The following is a 25,918-nucleotide window of genomic DNA, read 5'->3' on the forward strand; positions in this document are numbered from 1 at the left end:
CAACATTAGGAAGTTTACCTGCAGAACTCTAGTTAATTTAAGACAATCGGGCCTTTGCATTTCTATTAGCTTCATCTACTTGATGAATGCGTTATTAGTATGCCAGGCATATCACACCCAAGAGAAGAAGTTTAGTTAATACATCACCTTTAAGCAATACAAAAACAAATATGTAATGAAAAGAAAAAAAAGAAAAAATATATTCCTTTTCCCAACAATTCATCCCTTATTCCTGATATCTCTCATTTTTATACTGTAATCTTATTGAATTTGATCTGTTGGCACTGAATTCACATTCAAAGTGCAGTGCTCCTGAACGTACACAATTACGTCATGTTTTCATTAAGTTTGCTGTACTGTTGTTCTTCCCGATAAACCGCAGAGAGCAATCAGAAAGGAAATTAAACCTGCTACATGAGAATTAAATATTCAAATGAACATAACACCGATCCTCAGTGTAGTTATTTAATGTTCTCTGATGGAAATAGTTCTCCTCTGTTGCATGACAGTGATGAAACGCAGTACGAGAGAGAGGCATCAGCTAATGTCTGTATGGAAAATGTTTATTCACTTCAATGAGCATCATGTTTGAAATCGATTCACAAGAGTCCAACTAGATTTCACAGGCACTTCTGCTTGAGTGATTTCAGAATATTGAGAGGCAAGTCGAATCATTTACTCAGATGGAGCGGTTGTGTGTGTGTGTGTGTTTGTGTGTGTGATAGAGAAAGAGAGCTCAATTAAAGCTATAGAAAGCTCCTGTTTTTTCAGCTTTTTTTTTATTTATGAGCTCTTCAAGTGTCTTCTCACTTTGCTTTTTTTTGTCTGTGTTGACAGAATTGTTGCCCGCTGTGTTGCCAAGGGAGACGAGTGTCTACACTGTAAACAAGCTTTTTATCCTGACCCTGCTCCAGAGCTGCTTCACACTCTCTGTGCGTGTGAACCACAGGGCCATTTATTCAATTTATTGGCAGCAAAACAAGTTGGCACTCAAGACTTGACACTAACTTCTTCCTGATATGGATTTTTCTATATTTGAACAAAAAAAGTTCATATAATGCAAGCACAGATATTAAATGCAGTCAAAGTAGTTAATTAGAGGAAGTGTCAAACATGATCAGACATTTTAACACAAATGGTAATTGTGTTTTTTTATTTGATTGTTTGAGCACTGTTTGTATCACACTGTTTGGAAATATTTCGTCTGATTTTGCAGTTTGCGGCAGTATGTGGCAATGAGTGCATCTATGATTCATTAGCCCTTTTCACATACTGTAGTAATACCAGTAAATTGCTGCAAAATTACCAACATTACTGTTTAATACAAAAATGTGCTTTTCATATTAGCAATAAAATTCTCTATTTATCAGTAAATTATGATTCACACAACAGATTCAAAAACTGTGACAAATTGTCTAGCATCATTACTTATATTGAAATCCAAGTAGCTAAACCTCATGGAGAGATATTACATGATCAGTTTTTATTGTAATTTTTGCATCAGTTGTTCACATTCTCGCTGCTGCTGTTGGTCCAGAGACATCATACTAAACATCTTTGAAGCAAACCTCTAAAGTAAACTGTGTGGAAAAAAAGTTGTTGCTAGCATCCAATGGTCAACCTGTCAAACTGTGCGGAACTGTGTGTCTGAATGTTATAAATGGCCAAGAGTTGACATCTTATATTAGTTTGTTGGTCAATCTTGAGAGCTTGTTTGTCGACCCCAGAGGGTTAAAAGTCTCATCCATTTATTGAAGCAGCCGTTGAATCATTTGCTCAAACAATTTGCTCAAAATGTGGATTTTTTCAGGAATGAAGCATAATTCATTCGTTGATTCATTTGCTCAAATAATTTGTTCGACATGTTGATTTATTCAGGAATGAAGCATGAGTTGGTCGTTGAATCATTTGCTCAAACAATTTGCTCAAAATGTTGATTTATTCAGGAATGAAGCACGATTCAGCCATTGAATTGTTTGCTCAAACAATTAGTTGAGAAATATTTATTTATTCAGAAAAGAAATATGATTAAGTCATTGAATCATTGGCTCAGCCAATTTCAATTGATTAAAAAACGCTGTTTACTGATATATTTTTCTTCAAGATGCACAGTTTCTGAGTTTGGATATTTGCGAGTGCTGGAAAATAGTAGACAAAAAAACTACTGCAAATGTTTTGTCCTTTTTTTTGTTAACCACTTTTAATTGCTTTATTAGAAGTTTGCTCTTAAGCTGCCTTTCTACAATCTCTGACTAATCACAAAGAATTCATTAATTTTCAACGAAAAGCAGTCCAGGTGCTTTGTGAAATCTGTTTTGAGCTTTGTGTACACTGAGACATTAAACTTCTGTGAATAGCCTGCATGTCAATGTCCAATCAGCTGTAATGAACTCAAATCAGAACTATCAGCACAAGTTATTACACCTTTTTTATCCACTAAAACTATGACTATCCTTTATTCTGAAATAAATAATTAGATTATTTTTAGAAAGCATACTTTGTTTTCTATCTCATATAATGGGATAATTTATGTTGTGTTTATTTATTTTTGCAATCACTATATAAACAATTGTAAATAAGCATAAGGTAACTGCTGCTTTATGACCGATTTGAGGTCTTGGGCAAAGTTCAGTGTTATGGGGCAAAAAGAAAACAATTGTTTTCAAAGGTCAGAGACAGGAAACTGACTTTAGGGGGATGTGATTTTATTTATTTATTTTTTTTTGCTAAAAATTGTTTTTAATTCAAAGTCTTTAATTTCAGTGCCGCTTTGAAAAGTTAGATCACCATAAAATGCAGATTGGCCAATAATTCACTTAGTATCAAAGCATGTGTACAGTATATGACTTTTTTTTCAGTTGACTCCAGCTCTAAAACAAGTCAAAAAAAGTAGACCCACATTAATACAATCACAGCTCAGGGGGTAAATAAAGGAAATTAATTCATGCCAATATAAGGTATTGATCCGGAGAAGCAGATTACACACTACCGCATTATGAATTAAGAATGATATTATATTTGTGCATTGAGATGTGGATTTTTAGTATTTAGCCAAGTAATTAGTAAAAAGTTACATAATTAAAAATTTATTTAAATAGGTTAAATTCCTATAACGTAAACAGTAATTAGTAATTCATAACTTTTTTAAGTAACTTACCCAACAATGATTGTCACAAAGTCATGCCAACATGTTTTAATGTTAATTTAACTTAACCACATTTCAGCTTAATATTGTAAATAATGTTTAAAAATAATGTAGGTATGTAATAAGTAGGTAATGCAGCTGCTTTTCTGCTTAGTCCCTTTATTAACCTTGGGTTGCCACAGCGGAATGAACCGCCAACTTATCCAGCATAAGGTTTTTTTCACCAAGAAGACAGCAACATACTGTAGGATACCCCCACCCAGAGCCGCCATGTGAACAACTGCCTATTGCTGTTTTTAAGCTTGCAATGTCCAGATTGATTTTTAAAATAACTCATTGATTGGATTCGACTAAAATTAAAGTCATATACATCTAGGATCCCTTGAGAGTGGTTAAATCATGTTATAATATTGATTTTCAGTTGAACTACCACTGTAAAGTTGTGTATTATCTATTTTTTGTAAAAAAAAGAAAAAAGAAAAAGAAAAAAGATAAAACTACAGTTGTCAAATGTCACTGTCTGTTTCTAAATAAATAACATAGCAAAAACAGCATATTTGAAATGCAAAAACAATGTACTTTGCGAGTTTCCACTTGATTGATGTTACATTTAATAGAATGAGCTCACATTAATAACCAACAAAAGATGTCAGGTCTCCAGTTCTCCTCAGTGTACTGTGGTCAGGATGGACATTAGGCTTTTGTCATAACACGTCCAGTCCCCTTTAATGGGGATAAAATCTGCCGTTCTGTAGTCAGCATGCAGACAGTAATAAGGAGGCACGGAGTGGTCTGGTGTCTGCCCTGTCCTGTCCTCACGCTGTCTTTACATGATATCTGAGCAGGTCCCGTCAGTTTCCTTCTGCCCCACAGCTCTGTGTAATGCCATTATGCGCTAATGCACAGTCCCTCTGTGGGGACATGCATCAACTCACACCGAATTGGGCAGCATAGATTTTTAATTTCAAAAATCCATTTACATTGATTAGAGGGGAGATGGACAGGATGTCTGCCAAAGAGAGACTGGGGAGTAAAATCCAGTTCTGGGATATATCTGACCGTAAACTCGCGTACTTGTAGGCCGAACTTTGTCTTATGGGCCAGTTTTAAAGCTTTTACAGCCAACCTTGACTTTTACTAATCTATTTAAAAGGTTTATATTCTGGACCAGGTTTTAACTGCGTAGTGCTTTGTCTGTGGTGTGTGGGAAGTCTCCCGATCTCTGCTCTCCTGTTGAGCTGTCTTAATGATGCATGCAGAATCAAGCCGACATTGAGTAAAAATGTGAATAATGGGTTTAATTAAGACTTGAAGGAATATTTGGCAAATGGCAGAAAGAAATAGAGACATAACTATAGGCAATCGTCTGATTACAGTATATGAAACAATGTGTTACTGTTATAAAGTACAGTAACTAGTTGCAGTAATTAATTTGCTTAGATTAGGATAAGGATAGACTGCAGTAATTTTTGCCAATGCATGAATATCACATCGTGTGGAGGTAGATGTTTCTGTGTATGTCTGAATATGAATTTTGATATTGCACAGTGTGCATACTGTACATTGTACATCTTATTCTAACCTTTACCTTATATTCAATTTTCATTTCCTGCAGTTTTAGATACAGAGTTTTGTGCACTACGCATAGAGCACAAAGAAAATGAAAATGAAAAGACTGGAGTATCTGTGCGATATGGATATGAATCCATTCGCAGATCATTAAAAAAGCGAAGTACTGTATATCTGAGGCAAAGTCACCTAAAGTCTATTTAAAATTTTGCTATTTAGTTGTACTGTCAATATACTGTACACTCATTGGCCACTTTATTAGGTACACCTTACTAGTACCGGGTTGAACCTCTTTTACCTTCAGAACTGCCTTAATCCTTTGTTGCATAGATTTAACAAGGCACTGGAAATACTCCTAAAATTTTGTTCCATAGTATCACGTTGTTGTTGCAGATTTGTCGGCTGCACATTTATGATGTGAATCTCCCATTCCAACACATTCCAACGGGGCTCTATTGGATTAAGATCTGGTGACTGTGGAGGCCATTTGACTATAGTGAACTCATTGTCATGTTCAAGATACCAGTCTGATATATTAGGCACTTTATGACATAGTGTCTTATCCTGCTGAAAGTATCCATCAGAAAATGGGTACACTGTGATCATAAAGGGATGGACATGGTCAATACTTGGTGTTGACTCCAAACTCTGACCCTACCATCTGAATGTCGCAGCAGAAATCCAGACTCATCAGACAAAACAGCGTTTTCATAATCTTCTATTGTCCAATTTGGTGAGCCTCTGCTAATTGTAGCCTCAGTTTCCTGTTTTTAGCAGACAGGACTGGCACCCGGTGTGGTTCTGCTGTTGTAGCCCATTCTCCTCAAGGTTCGATGTGTTGTGTGTTCAGAGATGCTCCTCTGCATACCTCGGTTGTAACGAGTGGTTATTTGAGTTACTGTTGCCTTTCTATCAGCTGGAACCAGTCTGGCCATTCTCCTCTGACCTCTGGCATCAACAAGGCATTTGTGCACACAGAACTGCCAATCACTGGATATTTTCTTTTTTTCAGACCATTCTCTGTAAACCCTAGAGATGGTTGTGTGTGAGAATCTCAGTAGATCAGCAATTTCTGAAATCCTCAGACCAGCCTGTCTGGCACCAACAACCATGCCACATTCAAAGTCACTTAAATCACCTTTCTTCCTCATTCTGATGCTCAGTTTGAACTGCAGCAGATCTTCTTGACCATGTCTACATGCCTAAATGCACTGAGTTGCTGCCATGTGATTGCCTCATTCAAAGTTTGGGTTAATGAGCAGTTGGATAGGTGTACCTAATAAAGTGGCTGGTGAGTGTAATTGCATTCATGTTAATTTAAGTCAATTTTATGTTATGATAAGCAACTAGTACTATGTGGCAAATATGTTTTCTCTAGGACTGATTTTTTTATTCAGTTTAAATATATTTATTTAGAATAATTAGCTACTCACTGAAGTTGAAGGTTTGTGTCATTAATGCACAATTTGCAATATGCATTGAAAAAAAAAATATATAAGAGTTTCTAAATATACTGTAAATGTATGAGAGTTTTTTAGGCAAGTAGGAATAAAGTGGCAATTGTGAGTGGCAATTACATTGCCTCAGCAGTCTGTTTACTACACACACCAAAAAATGATCAAATCTATCTAAAATCCCAAGATACAATTTAATTGGCTGGCTTTACATAATTTTTGAATGTCAGGATCATACTATTTCATGCCAATATGCCACATGTATATGGCAGTGAGTTGAGCTTGGACTCAAAAAAAAAAAAAAGAAAAAAAAAGAAGCAGAGACAAGTTGAAGTAAAAAAAAAAAAAACTAAAAAACGAGTGAGTACAGGAATGTGCTAGATGTACTTAGAGTGGCCTACAATTTCAACAGCAGTCTGGGATGCCAGTGGCATGTGAATGTGATGTCAGCCATGCTTTTTTTCTCACACGCTTCAAGCTCTGTCTTTTCCCTTGAGATTTGATTTAGATTTTGCCCACCGGTACTTCATTGCTATGGAAACTGATGATGGTTGAAGGCCGCCCACATGTAGCTCATGCACTAAGGGACTGTCAGTTGTGTTGTTAGGGATACCCTCATAAAACCTCTCATCTTTGTGATGGAGATCAGTGCAAGTAGGGTTTCTCAGTACATCAGTAGCACAATATTGGCAGTAAAATTGGCTGTTCAGTTGAGCTTTTGATAGTCAGTATTGGTGATGTTATCTTTTTTAATTGTAAATCTATTGTTTGTGCTGTAGGAGATGGCTAATTTCACTTGCATGGTTTCAAATAGAAACTAGAATTTTAGGCTAGAAAATTAAAGAATAGTTCACATTACAATTACAATTATTTTAGTTAATTAATTGGCAGACAAATTTAGTCACTGACAAAGGAGAAACTAAAAGTAATCAAGGCAATATAATATCAATAAAATATAAATACTATGACCTAGTTACTGTTATTGTGTGAAATATTACAATGCAATGTCAAAAATATATAATAGAGGTATTATTCATTCATTCATTCATTCATTCATTTTCTTTTCGACTTAATCCGGGGTCGCCACACGGAATGAACCGCCAATTTATTCAGCACGTTTTTACGCAGTGGATGCTCTTCCAGCCGCAACCTATCCCTGGGAAGCACCCACACACACACCATTTACAAGCATACACTACTGACAATTTAGCGAACCCAATTCACCTGTCTTTGGACTGTGGGGGAAACTGGAGCACCCTGAGAAAGCCCATACGAACGCAGGGAGAACATGCAAACTCCACACAGAAACGCCACAGAAACCTTCTTGCTGTGAGGTGAGAGCACTACCTACTGCTCCACTGGGTCACCATAATAGAGGTATTAGTTTTTGTTAAATAAAATAGCATCAAAAAGTCTTGTCTTAGGACAATTTTGATAAACTTTTTTTTGGTGGTATAAGTATATGAAATGCATTGTATACTAAAATACAGCCATCTACTATACACTCATCTATTAGTGAAGGGAAAAGTGAATTTTAACAAAAAAGGTGGAAAAAATACTGTTTTTCAAAATACTGTACATTCTTCAAAATCTTTGAAAGAAGATTCTAGATATGACAGAAGCTGTGAGATCTCTAACGTAAGTCATAACTCTTAAACCATACATTTTTTTCTAAGGGATTTTCTAATGCAGCAAGTCAGTTTTTCTAATTTCAATTTCAATTCAATTCAATTCAGCTTTATTTGTATAGCGCTTTTACAATGTAGATTGTGTCAAAGCAGTTTCACATAAATGGTCATAGTAACTGGAACAGTGTGGTTCAGTAACTGGAACAGTGTGGTTCAGGTTTTAGTGTTTAAGTTCAGTTCAGTTCAGTTTAGCTCAGTTCAGTGTGATTTAATCATTACTGAGAGTTCAAACACTGAAGAGCCAATTCATCGATGCGTAGCTCTACCAATCCTGAACCATGCGAGGCAGTGGCGACAGCGGAGAGGGAAAAAAACTTCACCTGATGGGAGTGAAGAAAAAAAACCTTGAGAGAACAAGACTCAGTTGGGCACGACCATTTTAATTTCTCCGCTGGCCAAAATTCTTGTGCAGAACTTCATTCGTCGTGGTTTAGGCTGGAAGATGGCCTCAGCGAAGACTCGTCTGTCCCTGGAGCGTCGCTGGAATCAGACTCATGTTCTCCACTCCCCACGACCATCAGCGCAGCAGCAGCTCAGGATATGGCCTGGTCCCGGATATGGAATCCTTGGGATCATCACGTCGCTGGTCTTGGATCCAATCAGTGACTCCGCATAATCTGAGGACCTCGGGATGAGGATCCCCAGGTGAAAATAGAGAATAAAGAAAATAATTAGCGTAGCTGCTGTTCATAGTGTATATAAGCAAGATGCAGAAGCCTATGTGGAACCCACTAGGTGATGCATTGAGTGTATGCTTTACTAAACAGATAGGTCTTTAATCTAGTTTTGAACTGGGAGAGTGTGTCTGAGCCTCGGACGTTATCAGGAAGGCTATTCCAGAGTGTAGGAGCCATGAAAGAGAAGGCTCGACCTCCTTTACTTGATTTTGCTATTCTAGGTACTACCAGAAGCCCTGAATTTTGAGATCTTAAAGAGCGAGTTGGTTTGTAGCGAGACAGAAGGTTGGTTAGATAAACAGGAGCTAGATTATTTAGAACTTTATAGGTGAGAAGTAATATTTTAAATTCAAAACGAAACTTAACAGGCAGCCAGTGTAGGGAGGATAAAATTGGGGTTATATGATCATATTTTCTAGACCTGGTCAGAACTCTGGCTGCTGCATTTTGTACTAATTGAAGTTTGTTAATAGAGGATGCTGGGCAGCCAGCAAATAGAGCATTACAGTAATCCAGTCTCGAAGTCATGAAAGCATGGACTAGCTTTTCTGCATCTGAGATGGATAGCTTTGATCCTATACACCTATTGACTCTATTCTTAAAAAAAGAATACATTTTCTTGGAAGATAAGTACAAAAGTGTAACAGATTCTAGTCCATGACTGAGGTGTAAACCAGCCTTACATTGATAAACTGTTTTGATCCATTTCAAATGTTTACAGAATATATGAATTTTAGCCATAATCGTTTGTGATTGATTCCTCTTCATGGCATCTAAGATATATACAAATTTTTGTATTCAGTTAAGGTGAAATTGTATTTTTAAAGGAAAACATTCCAGGATTTTTCTCTATATGATTGAATGGTGCTTAACATAGATTATTTTTGATGGTCCAAAATTTACATATACTATAGTTCTGTCTGGTTCTCAAATCTGATTGGCTGATAACCGTGTGATATTCTTGTAATAACAGCACTTGTACAGCCTCCTCACCCTAGGCAAGAATGTAGTTGTTTAGAATAAACAAATTTGCAGTTTATTTATAAGCATAGTGTCTATTTTAAAAATTTATCATTTCGGAGATACAGCAAGTCCGCAGCCATCAGCCTGTTAAACTGAGCAGAGCAAAGGTGGTTGATGTTGTCCATCCACAAGATGGTGACAGAGACGGCATAATAAGCTCTTAGAGGAGAAAAGATCGGCATATTTTCAAACTACAGCTAATCAAAACATTATTAAACAGGCAAGAGACATTCTAAGTCCATCTCTTTTATCTATTTCATCTCTTTCATTTATACTATTTAGTGTAAGATGGGACTTACATATCAGGAATGGATGTATTTTGTGTTGGCCATGCTTTTTATAACCCTGAATTACTGGTTGTTCATCTGTTTGTTTCTAATGAGCCTCCTGTTTTGGTTACTGCAGACTAGTTCAGTAAAAACCAAAGAAAGAAGAAATGCCCAAATGTGTTTAGCGATTACACAACAGTAATCTGGTAGTGATTGCGTTGTTTTGGCTTTTTCGGTGTTAATAATGTGATAACAGAGAAATACTGAGAAATGTCTGTAGACTGATGGCATTTCATGCCGTTCAGCCTTATAATCTTAAAATGTCAGCATAATTACATGCTTTGTCATCGCTATAGACTTTAAGCTAGAGATTCATTCAAATACTAGCTCTAAAGTGACATTGGTGAAGTAGCAATGGTTTCTGCTGTTCAGACGTCAGCTGCAAATGTGAAGGAATGGTGGAAGAAAGTTTCTCATACAAAAGGATTTTTAGACACAAGTTTAATTTTCTCTGTTGTGTAAACTTATTAATTTACTCTGTTGTTTAAACGCAACATCACACTTGTTGCAATGTGATATGGCTGTATATCTTTACTGGTGGGACACTAAGGCACACCTTCCACTAGTGGGAGAAATACAACGTGAAAGTCACAATGTAACGAAGATGACATGAAGTTTGTCAATGTTTACTATGAGCATTCAAAAGAAATCGTTGAGCAAACCAGCCATTTAAATTCTACTCATTAATATTATGTATTAGATAACAGCTGATTTTGTCAGTTATACAAATAATTGAATACATTCTCCTTAGTCATCACTTTTGAGCTTTTATTTAGAAAAGCACTGTACATAAACAAAGGGAAATACATACAGTATATATATTTTACTCATGGTGTGTGTTTCACTGTCTAATTCATCAGTCGGGAGATGTACTCTGATGTTATCAGTGACTTTTCCAGTTGTGCCGTCTAATGGTATTTAACCAGATTTAGGCCATACTAGGCAGACAGCTGTTTTTCCTCAGTGCTGCTCCTGTAATTGAATCTCTCCAGCTCTGTACTCTGCTGAGACATATCTGTCCCACACGGTGAGATGAAGATTACAGATGCATCTCCGACATCGATCTCTCAGCCCCGCCGCTGCCGGCTGACATGCCTGCATGAGTGGATTGAGGTTTGTTTTTGAGGCCAACTGAAGGTGACGTGTTGTGGAGAGAAAGTTGATGCTATCTTGGTCCTAAGAGACGTACGGCTTCAAGGTTCCTTGTGAAACTCGCTCTGATGTAACTTTAAAAATATTTCAGTTACATAGGGCATAAATAAACATTATTTATGGGGTAGGAGTTTATAAGGTGTGACACCTGTGTGAATTTAGCAAAGTTAAAGTAATAGTACAATAAAAAATAAAAAATATACTCAGCATTTACTCACCTTTAAGTGGTTTTAAACCTATACTGTATATTTTTCTTTTCTTCTTGTTGAACACAAAACAAGATATTTCAAAGAATGTTTGAAACCAGTAACCGGTGGCATATACTCTAGGAAAAAAAGCTATGGAAGTCAATGGCTTTCCTACTTTCTTCAAAATATCTTCTTTTCTGTTGAACAGAAGAAATAAACTCAAACATGTTGGACATGTATTATGATCTTTTCCTTTTACTTAAAATTAAGTATTTATATAAATATGTATAGTAAAAAATGGTGTCAAGGTGAGTAGCACGATCGCCTCACAGCAAGAAGGTCACTGTTCGAGCCTTTTCTGGGTCAGTTGGCATTTCTGTGTGGAGTTTGTATGTTCTACCCGTGTTAGCGTTGTTTTCTTACTGGTGCTCCGGTTTCCCTTCAAGTCCAAAGACATGTGGTATAGGTAAATTAGATTAGCTAAATTGTCCATAGTGTATGTGTGTGAATGAGTGTGTGGATGTTTCCCTCTGCATAAAACATATGCTAGATAAGTGGCCGGCTCATTCCATTGTGGCGACCCCAGATTAATAAAGGGACTAAGCTGAAAGGAAATGAATGAATGAATTGTAAAATATGGTGTTAAGATTCATAAGTGTGTGTGATGGCAAAACCCAATTTTCATCATCATTACTCTAGTCTTTACTGTTAATTTTGTCTGCTATTTCTTCTAGTCACCAAAACTAAAAAAAATTTTTAAACTATAAAAAAATAAAAAATAACATTTATTTGAAATATAGTTTTTGATAACTTTATAGTCTACATCAGGGGTCACCAAACTTGTTTCCAGAGGGCTGGTATCCTGCAGATTTGAGCTCCAACCCTAATCAAACACACCTGAACAAGCTAATTAAGGTCAAACTAGGCATATTTGAAACATCAAGGCAGGTGTGTTGAGGCAAGTTGGAGCTAAACCCTGCAGGGACATCGTCTCTCCAAGACCGAGATTGGTGACCTCTGGTCTACATTGTCACCTTTGATGGGTTTTTTTTCCACAATTTGTGAATAATTACTTACTTAAATTATTTGGGAAAAATTTTACTGCCCCGAAACTTTTAATCATTTATTCATATGTGCGTGGGTTTTAGTGGTATGACCTAGATGTTAAAACATTGATGTGGTTTATGTGGACATGCCATGTGTCCTCGTAATTCAAAAATATTTCATGTGTATGGTCTTTTCACATTCAAAATATGCCGCATGATCCTGTTTGGTTGGGTTTAGGAGTAGAGTTAGGTTCAATCAATATAATGAGAAATTGTTAGAGTATGAAATATATTATGCTAATAGAGAATCCTCATAAACCATCAAAACAAATGTATGTGTGTGTTTGTATGCATTACAGAAACTCTCAGTCTTCAGTCACTGAAACAAGACAGGCAGAAGTTATTAAGATTTTTCAGCATGCCAGTAAAATTGCCCGTGGAGCTAAAATCATTGTTGCAGAACTGTTGATGGAGGCCCGTATGAGCTGAACTGTGAGGTTGCCCTGCAGCCTGGACTTATTACAGTAATTGGCTTTCTGTATCTGAATATCTAAAGGAGGCCTGCATGATCCCCTTTGGGCTCCAGTAAAGCACAGGGATCCTGTTTGCCATTAAAAATCAGTTTAGACAGAAAACACTTCTCTATATATCATTTCAAACATTCATTTTTCAGATTCATTTAAATAAATGTGTTGTTTGTTACATTGTGGCAATAATTTATCATATTGTCAGTTGATGTTTTGCTAATATAAAGACAAATGTAACAATTACCTGAAATAAATTGTTTATGTGTTTCAAAATTGTCCATGCATGATTCATCTGTGCATGCCTGGTCATCAGTCATTTTACACATAAACAGCGATCATTTTTCCACTATTCCTTTTTTATTGATGAGCAAGATTGAATCAATAGTGCTTTTTGCAGTCAGCAGTGAGAAATTTATTTCATGAGTAAAAGTGAAGGCTTACTGAAAAAAAAAAAAGAGTAGAATTACATGTCCTGCCATGCAAAAATAACTGGAGAGAATTTAAATGTTATTTAAACATTTTAAAAAAATATTATTATTATTATTATTATTATTATTATTATTATTATTATTATTGCTTCTTTAAAAATGTTAAATGCATGAAAAAAAAAATAACTGTCCACCTATGCAAAAAATCATAATAATAATATGTGTATCCAATTAAGAATAAGTAAAAAATCACTACCAAAAATCTAACCAGTAACAGACTATTTAATGTTGACTGCTATACTCTATGATCTTTAACCCGCTGTCAACATTTAAAAATATGTCCCATCAGGCATTGCTCCTTTGTGGACAACAAATGTCATTTGGACGGTGGCCCTTGTGTGACATTTGTCACAGTTGCACCACTGCACTGATTGCATTGGTGATCCCAGAACTGTCCTGATCCAGTCCCAAGACCTCAGCTGTGAAAAATACATCAGCACAAAACCCTTTGGGGAATTTAGAGTAGGTGGTAAATGTATGCTTTTGCAGCTGGTTTAAGATCACTTTTTTTGGATAATATAACAATTTCTGTTTTATAATGGATAATAATTATACTGTACAGTATATACTCAACTTCAACATTATCGATATCAAAACCATGTGATAATATTAGGACTAAGGTATGATTATGTTGACGAGAAGGTCTTGAGACGTGCTGTTTCACTCCAACAGAGATTAGTCTCAGCTAATGTCCAAGAATGCCAGACTTAAAGCATCTTTTTCATTATCTATACAAATATTCCAGCAATTAAAACTTTATCTGCAGCCAGAACTCTTTTGTATAAGAAATCTGCAAATTCTTTTTGTAAAGTTGGTATAATGCAATGGAGGCCTATTAACAGTTGTCAATATATATTTAGATTGAAATGTATTGTTTATATTGCACACTGAAATATACAACACTATTACTTCAAATGAATTATAAGTCAGATCGCTGCATGACACTAAAAATATTACTGTATTATGCCAATGCCTCCACCTTTCTCTTTAAGATGAGGCTCATGTTTATAATAATATCCTTCAAGTGTACATGCATTTATAGTCACGCAATCCTCTGGATTTAGCCAGATTTCTGTTAGACAAAGTGCATCTGGATTTAGATTGGTTATCAAATCATTAACAAAAAGAGTTTTAGAAGAGAGTGGTGTAATCAATAATCCGAGTTTTATCTTTTGATTACCTTTATAATATCTAGGTGGCTGTATGTGCGGGAGATTATATGAGTTATGTAAACTGTGGAAGCTAGCAAATTGTTGGTAAAATTAGATTAAAAGGTTCTTTAGTGGGATAGTTGATTCCTTGAAGAATCTTTAATCCATGGAAACTTTTAATGATTTTGTTAATTTGATATACTGACTGGATACTTTTATGACAGATTTTTGAGTCATTTATTTGTGGTACTTTTGATGTAGGAGAGTTTAGAAAGTAGCCAGGACATGTGAAAACTGTTGGATAGGTTTCTTTGGGGAATGATGTCCAACAGTCTGTACTCACCCACACAGACAGCCATTGTTAGGCTCCTTCTTCACTTCTACTTGTCTTGGAATAAACTTTGTTTCTTTCAGTTCCTCCTGAGGGACATGCAGGAGATGAGTCTCAACAATTTGGTGCCCACAGAACCAGTTTTGGCCAGTCATTTCCAAAGTTATTCTATTCAAACACACATACTATGGCTATATAGGTGAAGATTTTGGCTTATAAATCAAAAGTAGCAGGTTTAGACCACATAGGGGGAGATTCATGAGATTTTGAACCACCACTGTGCCCCTAAGAAATGCGGTTAACCCTGGGTTGCTCCAGAGGGATTGACTCCATATTATAAATGGACGAAGTCACTTGGATAAAATGAAAATACTTCATTGCACATAAAGGTCACTGCTCTTTACCCTTATCTCGCTTCCCCTCTCTTGTTTCTTTTTATATTTTCCAGTCAAATAGTTTCTCTCCAACTTATGGTTCGAGAGCCTCAGTAATTGCTTATCACAGCATAAGACAGTAGATGTGACAATTATTAATAAACACATTTCTAGAGATGCATAAAATATCAGTGGTTTTAGATTTACAGCTGAGGTCAGAGCTGTTATTTCTATCAGTCATTTAATAAAATTTTTGACAACATCAGAAATAAATATCAGTTTTTCACCCTAATATAAAAAGCAGCATACTGTACCCTACCAATCATAATGTAAAATGTGTTATTTATATATTATGGATTAATTTAATATATGGTTTGAATTAAGCCAGATTTCACAAGGAAATTAACTGTTTTATGTTATACTATTTCATTCATCTGACTTGTTTTTAAAATGAATTCCAATTGTTCTAAAACACAAATGAAATTGAACAAATTTATACAATTCAGTGCAAATTAGCTACAAATTACGGTAAGTTTTTGTTGTAAAATTCTTTTTTTTTCTTTTAAAATCTCTTTAAATTCAAACCTCAATGTTAAAGCCAAATGTATATTATTTCAAAAACCCTTATAAGACAACAGACAGACTGAAGTTTATACACATACCTGCAAACATTTGTCTCCAAAAGTTGTCTGAATAACACAGTTAGTACGGTGATAGTAACTACTATGGAGCGGGTTTGTTTGGTCCTATACCAAAGGTGACTACCCAGGGATGTTACAGACTGTACCAAAAAGCTAAAGACCGAGGGTGAAATTGGCAGGTATGTTTACACAGTTCACGCATTGTGAGCTCATTTCTATAGTCGTCATAGTGATGATGGAGTGCATGCCTTTTATAGATGATTTTTATTTTCAACAATTCTTAATGTTTTTTTATAGAATAATCGGTTACGAATTTAAACAACCTGTCCCTCCCCCTTTTTTTTGTATCCCTTTTTTTTTTTTTTGTATGTTTTTTATTATTGTTGTTAAATTGAAAACAAAGAAAATCTAAATTGAAAACAAAGATGTAAGTATGATTGTAATGTTATCTTGTCATAATTTAATTACATCTGAATAAAACAGTTGTTAAAAAAAGTCTAAAGTCATCTAGATGTTCAAATTCACATTTTTTATATTAGTAAACTAACTCTTGAAAAAGAACAAAGCAATTTTTTTTGAACAAATTCATTTTATGCCATCTCTAAAAATTTCTGGGTTCCACACAATCCCTTAATGTTGTCCCAATGCAAATCGATTAAGTTGACTTAATAGTTTTTACAATTTTAGGTTGGACATTAAACAATTAAATTGTCCCAAAAAAGTCAAGAAATTTGCTGTTTCAGCTCATTTTAAATAAGTAGTTATTGAGTGTTACTTCCTTCTTATTTATTATTGCCTTTTTGTTATTGCAGTTCAATTGTTTTATTATACAATATAGGAGGTAAAATAAGACCGTATTTAATCATCCATGTTCTAAGATATTCCACAGTCAACTTAAATGCTTTTAAATTTAGCACTTGTATTTCAGTGTGTGTTTTCCCCCTTGTTTGACCCCTGCATTTTGCTTTCAGCATTTTGCTGTCAGCCAGGTGATTATCAAAGACTAAGTGTGCTGAGCATAGAAAATGTCCAACAGTAACAACAGGCCAGGCCTTCAGTTTGTGTGCATTTATACATGTCAGGCATTATTTGTGCACGCGTGCTTGTGTGTGTGTGTGTGCATTGTCTAATCCACACAGAGTGTATGACCCGAACAGCAGACCACAGGCCGTCTCAGAGAGATAAAGTGATCATCTGGAACACACACAGTCAGTAAATAAAGCCGTAAATTGTACATGATCAATGTTTGCGCAGCCAATGCAATCATATGCTTCTGATGGAGGAAGATGAAGCAATGTATTATTGTCTGTATGGGCTTAAATGCTATAGTCTGATCTATTAGAAGCCATTTTTCCTCTTACGCCGTCTACATCCATCTGATTTCTGTCTGCGCTATCAGGGCTTCACAGATTCAGGGCTCTCCGTTTATGAGGCGTTTGGTTTGATAAGAGAGCTGCCCTGTGAAGGCCGTGTGTCTCTCACTCCGCTCTGTCTCTCTATTTTTCTGTCTCTCTTTCACTAGAACACTAAATAACAAGGGTTTTCATTCACTTCCTACAAACCAGCATCAATTTTAGTCCTAGCATCCAGTCTTCAGATTCTCCGGGCATAAAATGTGACAGGCCAGACATAATTAAGTATTAAATGGTGTTAAATTGACCGTGGAGCGAGTCATGCTTAATATATTTGCTGGTAATTCAAGTACACCATCTCTAATTAGCAATAAATGTTTCTGAAATGCTACATCCTTAAGTCTGTTCATGTTTCCCAGCACTAGATTTTGTTGTGTAGCAGCACATTTTAAATCAAACTTTAATTTAGGGATTTTTGTCCTTGCTTTTAAATGTCAGTCAATGGATTTTCAGTCAGTAATTAAAACAGAATTAATTACACGTAACATAATTGCATCTTGTTTGACCTCTGCATGGATGGATGGATGAATGGATAGAAAGTTTGATGTTGTACTGTAATTGTGCTGAATAGAAAGTTCAAAAGGATGGCATTTATTCAAAATAGGTGTCTTTTATAAAATAATAAATGGCTGTGAACATTCAACCTGTTATCTGCCCACGATGAAAGGCTTTTTTTTTTCATTTCTTTGGTCTAAATCTTGACAACCATTACAACAATAACTGAGAGGTTTCTGAAAATGTTCTTTAATTTTGATCAATGTTTTTTAAACACCGTGTCCGAACAACACAAGACATAACAAAATTCCAACAAACGAATAATTTGTCAGCATCAGACATGACACAACAGAAACATTTCAATACCAGCCGTTTAAAAGTGCTGTGTACTGGAAATATTTGCAAATTACATATTTGGCATACAAGTGTTTATTTGGATTTCACTCCAAATGTGTTTCATTTAATTCATTGAATTATTATTTTTTCTTTTTTATATATTTGTCAAATGATGTTTAACAGAACAAGGTAATTTTCAGTGTGTCTGATATATAAATATTTTTTTTCTTCTGGAGAAAGTCTTATTTGTTTTGTTTCAGCTAAAATAAAAAAAGTTTTTATAAAAAAATAATAATAATTTTTAAGGTCAAAATTATTAGCCCCTTTAAGCTATTTTTTTCGATAATCTACAGAACAAACCATACAATAACTTGCCTAATTACCCTAACCTGCCTAGTTAACCTGATTAACCTAGTTAACAATTAAATGTCACTTTAAGCTGTATAGAAGTGTCTTGAAAAATACATAGTCAAATGTTATTTACTGTTATCATAGCAAAGATAAAATAAATCAGTTATTAGAAATGAGCTATAAAAACATGCTTAAAAATGTACTAAGAAAAATCTTCTCTCCGTTAAATAGAAATTGGGGGAAACATAAACAGGGGGGGCTAATAATTCTGACTTCAACTGTATATGAAATTCAATTTATGTTTATTGTATGGTGTTTTTACAATGTAGGTTGTGTCAAAGCAGTTTTTACATAGAAGTTATAATAAATTGAAACTTTGTCAGTCCAGTTTTCACAGTTGAAGTTCAGTTCAGTGTGGTTTAAATTTTACTCCTAAAAGTTCGAACACTGAAGACCAAATTCATCATTGCGCAGACCATCGATCCAAAACCAAGCAAGCCAGTAGAATTATGGCTAATATATTTGAAAGCAGTCATTTTTGGAATATTTTTTATTATATGTTGGATTTATGACATATGCGATACTGTATGTGATATATGACATATAACAAATATGAACTGGTATGTCATATGCAATTTGCATATATTGCCATATATTGCCACATTCAATGTGGTCATGTCATTGGAACCAGAACATTTCTTTTATTCAATCAAAACTTAATGTTAAAACAGCTATCATACAGTAACATTATTTGTCAATATGTGGCTCTTTTTGGATTCTTGGAAGCTATAGGAATTAAAAATGTAAAACAAGAAATACGTTGGGACCATTGTTTTTGTTTACGTCCCTCAAAATTGTCTATATCACATTTATATGGGAATGAAATCAAATTAAAATTTTCAATATTAAAGGGCACCTATTTTACCCTATTTTACAAAATAAACCTGATTTAACGTCCACAAACCGGTATTAAAGCATCTTCTTTTATAATTGTACTGACACTATGCAGCTGTGGTGATAAAGAAGGGAAAATCGCTGTTATTCATTACAAACATGCACTGTTTTAAAAACATTTTATACTTGTAAAACTCTTTCTTGATTAAATTTGATGATGATTGATGATCACACAGAGTCGAACAGATCTTTTAATCCCAGTTGCTTTGTGCATGTCCTGTCTTGTTGATATAATTATATGCATTACTACAGATTTATGGCAATATGCAGCTGTCAATCATTTCAGTGGGCGGGGAAACCACACGCCTTCATGATGTGGTGGGCCTCAAAATCGAAGGGATTTTAAATCCTTTTTTAACGACAGGAAATAAAAACAGAGACTTATTGTGTTTTTATCACTGAGGATTTTCATCATAGGTGCTCTTTAAGTCTCTTTAACGTTATTAAAAATACATCTTGAGTGAAGGATGTTGCTGGTTTGCACAGATCTAATGTTCTCGTTTAAACTGTATGTTTGCTATTTGTTTTTGAAGGTGTGAGGTTTTTGCTGCCGCTATCAGTATGGCTATAAATGGTAATGAATACCAAAAAACAGTATTTATACTGGTAACATTTATCACACATAGAGTAAACCACATAATTACAGTACTACCCGAGGGGATCAGTGTTACAAAATTAAACAATTTCTAAACTAGAAACTTAGTACAAAATTATCTTTTATTATGTTTTAAGGCCTTGCGTCACAATTTCTAATGTACATTGTAGGTCTAAGCAGTGACCTCAAGATTCAGGACACTGTAAATGTTGCATTATTCTAATCTCCACTGTAGATCTCCGCTAATCTCTACCTGAAAGCCAACATTTTATTAAAGAACAGTAACAGCTTTGAAGGACGATCATAATTAAACAGGAAGTGAGGTCATTCAGTTCCCAGTTGGCCTTGGTGTTAAAAATGCAAACGAGGGTGAAAACGACATCAGAGAGACTTTAATCAGCCTGGCGGAGGGCAGCAGATGTTTTTTAATTACAAAAGTCAGCAAATGACATCTAAGCTCACCCTAAATGAGATAAGATGCAGATGTGTGATGCTGCCTCATTATGGTGACACTCCGAGCGGATGTTCGTTTGCTCTCATCTGGCCTTCATTTGAACTGATGGCTAATGACAGCACAAATGGGCGTCTGCATTGAGTGTGGTGTTTTGTGGGCGGCTAGAGTCGTGGTCACTCAAGTATGTCGATTGTTATCTGACCCACACTAAATTTATAATACAGATTCTTCACCCTTTGTCAAGCTTTTCAAGGATCCCCAGGCGGTCGTAAAGCAGGGAGCCCTGTTTTGTATTGTGTGAAATTTGTTGCTGCGGATTATGCCTGACATATCATAACATGAGTAAAAGACCATGGTCACATGTTGTTTTGATGCTTATAGCCTGTTGTCAGTGATGGTTAATCATCTGGTCGTGATTATTTTAATTAATGACAATTAATTGAGATGATTAATAATTTTGTTGTAATCTCAACCAAAAATTGCTGCCCCAAGAAGGGATATTACAATTACATTATAGTATTTAGAAATTTAACTATAGTATTTCTTCCTATCAGTTAATTCAGCCAACTTTTAAAATAATAATAATAATAATAATATTAATAATATTAATAATAATAATAATTTCTACCAAAAGTTGATGTCCAAAGAAGAAATATTATATTATATTGTATTATAATGTATAATAATAATAATACAAATATATATTATATTATATTATATTATATTATATTATATTATATTATATTATATTATATTATATTAAAATGGGTCACACTTTACAATAAGGTTCATTAGTTAATGCTAATTAATGCATTTACTAACATGAACAAATAATGAACAATACATTTACTACTGTATTTGTTCATGTTAGTTAACGTTAGTTAATGAAAATACAGTAGTTCATTGTTAGTTCATGTTAACTCATGGTGCATTAACTAATGTTAACAAGCATGGACTTGGATCTTTAACAATGCATTAGTAAATGTTCAATTATGATTAATAAATGCTGTACACGTGTTGTTCATGATTAGTTCATGTTAGTAAATGCATTAACTAATGAACCTTATTGTAAAGTGTTACCTTAAAATGTATTATAGTATATTATATTATATTATATTATATTATATTATATTATTAATATATAGTATAACATACAATAATCATCATCATTAACATCATCATCATTATCATCATCCTCATCAGTAACACTACAACTACACACTTTTATTAAGCATTAGCAAATAGTTAATTCATTAGTCATTAAGTATTACCTCTACATTAATGGACGTTAGCAAGAAGTTTATTAATACAGCTACACATGCTGTATTCTTGACCTCAAAGCACATTTAAGTGTTTAACGATTATATTTTTATACTTTAATGAATGTTTTTTCATTAATGAAGTATTGCATTGTTAACAAACAAACAAAAGAAATCTTTGCAATCTTAACAAAAACAAAATTACAGTACAGTTTAAACTTTGCTAAATAACACTCAAATGATGTGTCATAATATAGTCTTAAATTAATATATTGTTGTTGTTTTATGAAATTTTATTTAATTGTATTTATTTCTAATTGTATTTTGACACTCCTGTTATTCGGCAATGTTTGAAAATGTACAATAATTTTATTTTTTTAGGTGATATTGCCATCATTTATTGTTCATTTAATACTGAGCCTTTAATTTTCATTTATAAGGGTTTAACAAAGCATAAATAGTACTCTCTTTAAATTAGTTCACAAAACTGCATAAAGTTGAGTTAATGAAGCATTTATTAACATACACAATAACCATTACTATACGCCTGCATAATAAAATATATAAATGTTGATTTGAAAAGTTTATCAATCGTTTACTTACTCATTCTGAATGATTCTGAAAGCCAACTACTCTGAAATACAAATGGTTTGTAAATAATGCAATTTACTAAATTTAGTAATGAACAATTAATAAGTAATAAAGTATGAAAATACAATCATTAAGCACATTATACATTTGCTTAAAAGTCAAGAATAGAGTATGTGTAGCTGTATTTATAAACGGCTTACTAATCTATTAATGTTAAAGTTAATGCTTAACAGAAAATGAGTTAAGTATTTGCTAATGCTTAATAGATGATTCATAGTGTTACCATTCAAAAAGATCTGTTGTAAAAGCTGTAAAAATATATAGTACTCAAAGTTGAGTAGAAGTAGACCTTCAGCCTTAAAAATACAACTTAACTCTTATTATATAGCATACAGTACAATGTCATGACAGCCTCCACTGCAGGAAGCACAACATATACTCAGATAAAACAAGATATGCGATTCAGAGATTGTGTGCAGCTCTGAGCTTTAATAAATGTGTGCGTGTGTGTGTGTGTGTGTGCGTGCGTGTGTGTGTGTGTGTGTGTGTGTGTGTGTGTGTGTGTATTTGTTTTAATAAATAATGAATTAAAGATTCATTTTGAAGGGAAGCGTCATGAGGTTGCCCCAAAGTGCTTGGTGAATCATCAGTTCTGTGTTTGTGGTGCTTGTTTTTACCCTTTGGGAGCCTTTATGAAAAGGTTGCTGGATCTAGAAATCTAAAATTACACAGATAAATTCACGCTCTGACAGTCCTTTGCTTTCGCACAGCTCAGATGAAGCAGAGATTGTGCTCGGTGTTTGCTGTGCGCTGGAGACTCTCTTTGCTTTGGTAGGTTTAGTTAAGTGTCCATTTGTTTTTGCTATGATTGGTTTAGGGTGCAAACTCTCTTTGTTGTGATTGGCTTGGTCTGTGCTGAGGTTAAGGTCAATCGTGTTGTCTTGCTTTTTGTGTCGGTAAACAGGCAGTAAAACAGACACAGCACTTAATCTAACAAGATTTCACATTTCTTCCAGGTACAAATATAAACTCTATTATAGCGTATTTGTCTGTGTGTGTGTGTGTGTGTGTGTGTGTGGTGTGTGTGTGTGTGTGTGTGTGTTTACTCTTGCTGTTTGCTATCGTGGGCACTTGTTTATTGGGATGTGTTGTTTGCTTTTGTGTACTATTGTTTTAGTGTCTGTATTTGTGTCTGTGGTATGAGGTTAGGTATTAGTTAGAATGGTGTAGTTTACCCCTGCTGGTTAATATGGGTATTACATTGTTGCTATATTTTTTTTCTCCATGCATGGGCCTTTTCACTGACTGAGCTGATCTTTTTTACGCTTACTAACATTGTAAAAAGTTGTATATATTATAAAATATTTATAAATTGTAGGTATTGCAACATGCTTTTATGACAATATAGACTTTGGGTGTTTTCTTAAATAATTACAGTGAGGGGTTCACTATACAATAATTTAGCATCAATACTTAAATATTGCCTAATTATGATTATTATTTTAAAAAGTACACTTTACTGTACACACACACACACACACACACACACACACACACACACACACACACATTTTTACACAGGTACATTTTCTCACTTACAGAAATCATACATGCATTATGAAATATATGAATATGAATTGTATTATCATGCAGTAACAATTCTTATAGATTTTCTTTATGAAATAATTACAGTAGACTGAAATGAAGAACATCTAGATGTTTCACGTACTGCCGCTATAGTTGTGGGTGTAAAAACTAATCTGAAATGCAGAGGAGCTGTCCATGGTCCTGAAGCCTCTAAACTGTTTTCTTACATACACTCACCGGACACTTTATTAGGTACACCTTACTAGTTTCGGTTTGGACCCCCTTTTGCCTTCAGAACTGCCTTAATTCTTGGTGGCATAGATTCAACAAGATACTGGAAATATTCCATTCATAATATTCATAATGTTCATATTGACATGATAGCATCATGCAGTTGCTGCAGATTTGCTAGCTGCACATCCATGATGCGAATCTCCTGTTCCACCACATCCCAAAGGTGCTCTATTGGATTGAGAACTGGTTACTGTAAAGGCCATTTAAGTACAGTGAACTTATTATCATGTTCAAGAAACCAGTTTGAGATAATTCATGCTTTATGACATGGTGTGTTACTCTGTTAAAAGTAGCCATCAAATTTTGCCTCTACCATCCAAATGTCGTAGCAGAAATCAAGACTCATCAGACCAGGCAACGTTTTTCCAGTCCAATTTTGGTGAGCCTGTGTCAATTGTAGCCTCAGTTTCCTGTTCTTAGCCGACAGAAGTGGCACCCAGCGTGCTGCTGCTGTAGCCCATAGGCCTCAAGGTTTGATGTATTGCGCTTTCAGAGATGCTCTTCTGCATACGAGTGGTTATTTGAGTTACTCTTTCCACCTGGAACCAGTCTGGCCATTCTCCTCTGACCTCTGGCATCAACAAGACATTTGTGCCCACATAACTGCTGCTCACTGGATATTTTCTCTTTTTCCTAACCATTCTTTGTGTCTACATGCTTAAACGTATTGAGTTGCTGCCATGTGATTGGCTGATTAAAAATTTGCGTTAACGAGCAGTTGAACAGGTGTACCTAATAAAGTGTCCAGTGTGTATATTTGACAGCATTTGCAGTTTAATTAAATTCTATTCAAGTTTACTTGTATATTCTTTCTTTTTCACAATAATTATTGTTTCTAAGCAGCTTTACAAAAGGTGCACATTATTGCTATTTCTATTGTAAATTGTTACAAAGAGTCATGTTTTTTTAGGATGCAGACTGGGGACATGTCATTTAATTTGACATGATGGTGGCTTACAGTTTTGGCACAATATACATAAGCAATTTGTACATTTTCTAAACTCTTAAAGTACACTCTCAGAAGGTACAAATCCTGTCACGGGGTAGTACCTTTGCAAAAGGTCAAATTTACATGTGCTCATTGTTACTTTAAAGGTAAAGTGTTTTACTAAAAATTAAAACGTACACCTTATTTATAAAAATATTTGTAAAAATCTGTACTAACAACTTCAAGTCTTGTATAGTTATGTGATTTTAAGCTATATTCAATATGGTGTAATAAATAAATCAATTCAAAGATAAGATAGGGAGTGTTTGCGAAAACTTTTGGGATTTAAAAAATGAAGTAGGTGCCATTCATGAAGCTGTAAAGCATTTCTCTTTTGAGTCCGACTTCACAAGCCTTGTATCTTCAGAACTTTAAGAATTGACGTGTTTCTGCTTGTTACATGACACAGCTAAGAGACTTTAAGAGCTGGTTACTGTGGCAACTGCAAATTTTATTTGAACATTTTTTCTTTCTTTTTTTAAGACTTGCCCGGGAGTCTGTCTCTGAGTGTTACATAAATGAGTGACTCCAAAAGGATTTCCTATAGCAAGCTGTTCTGTGTTCTTTCCACACAGGTCTGTGTTCAGACACTTTCAGGCCAGTTGCATTGTACGGACCCAACAGCTGCAGGTTTAGCGTCATGATTTATGAAACGCAGTTCACCTCCTAAATCTGCTGCAAATGCTGGATTGCCTTGCAATTTACAAAGATACATATTTTAATGTTTTTTTTTTTCAATGCTCATTCAGCAATTGGTGTAATAGCCCTAATCTTATTCATGTAGTCATCAAATAAATGTAATTAATAAATTAAACATTT

General features: G+C 34.6%; 1 protein-coding gene across 11 annotated transcripts in view; it reads left to right on the plus strand.

Annotated features, from left to right (window-relative positions):
* dlgap2a (discs, large (Drosophila) homolog-associated protein 2a) overlaps positions 1-25,918 on the plus strand; it is a 249,872-nt gene that overhangs the window by 130,111 nt on the left and 93,843 nt on the right. For 4 of the 11 annotated variants that reach the window (XM_087290537.1, XM_087290539.1, XM_087290538.1 and 1 more), the window contains one exon: positions 838-932. The exons of the other annotated variants lie outside the window; for them this stretch is intronic. The gene's annotated coding sequence lies outside the window, so the exon portion shown is untranslated. The remainder of the gene's footprint in view (positions 1-837; positions 933-25,918) is intronic. 11 annotated transcript variants of the gene reach the window in all.

The sequence above is a fragment of the Danio rerio genome, chromosome 17 (genome assembly GCF_052040795.2).
Source record: "Danio rerio strain M-AB ecotype USA chromosome 17, GRCz13ab, whole genome shotgun sequence".
NCBI lineage: Eukaryota > Metazoa > Chordata > Actinopteri > Cypriniformes > Danionidae > Danio > Danio rerio.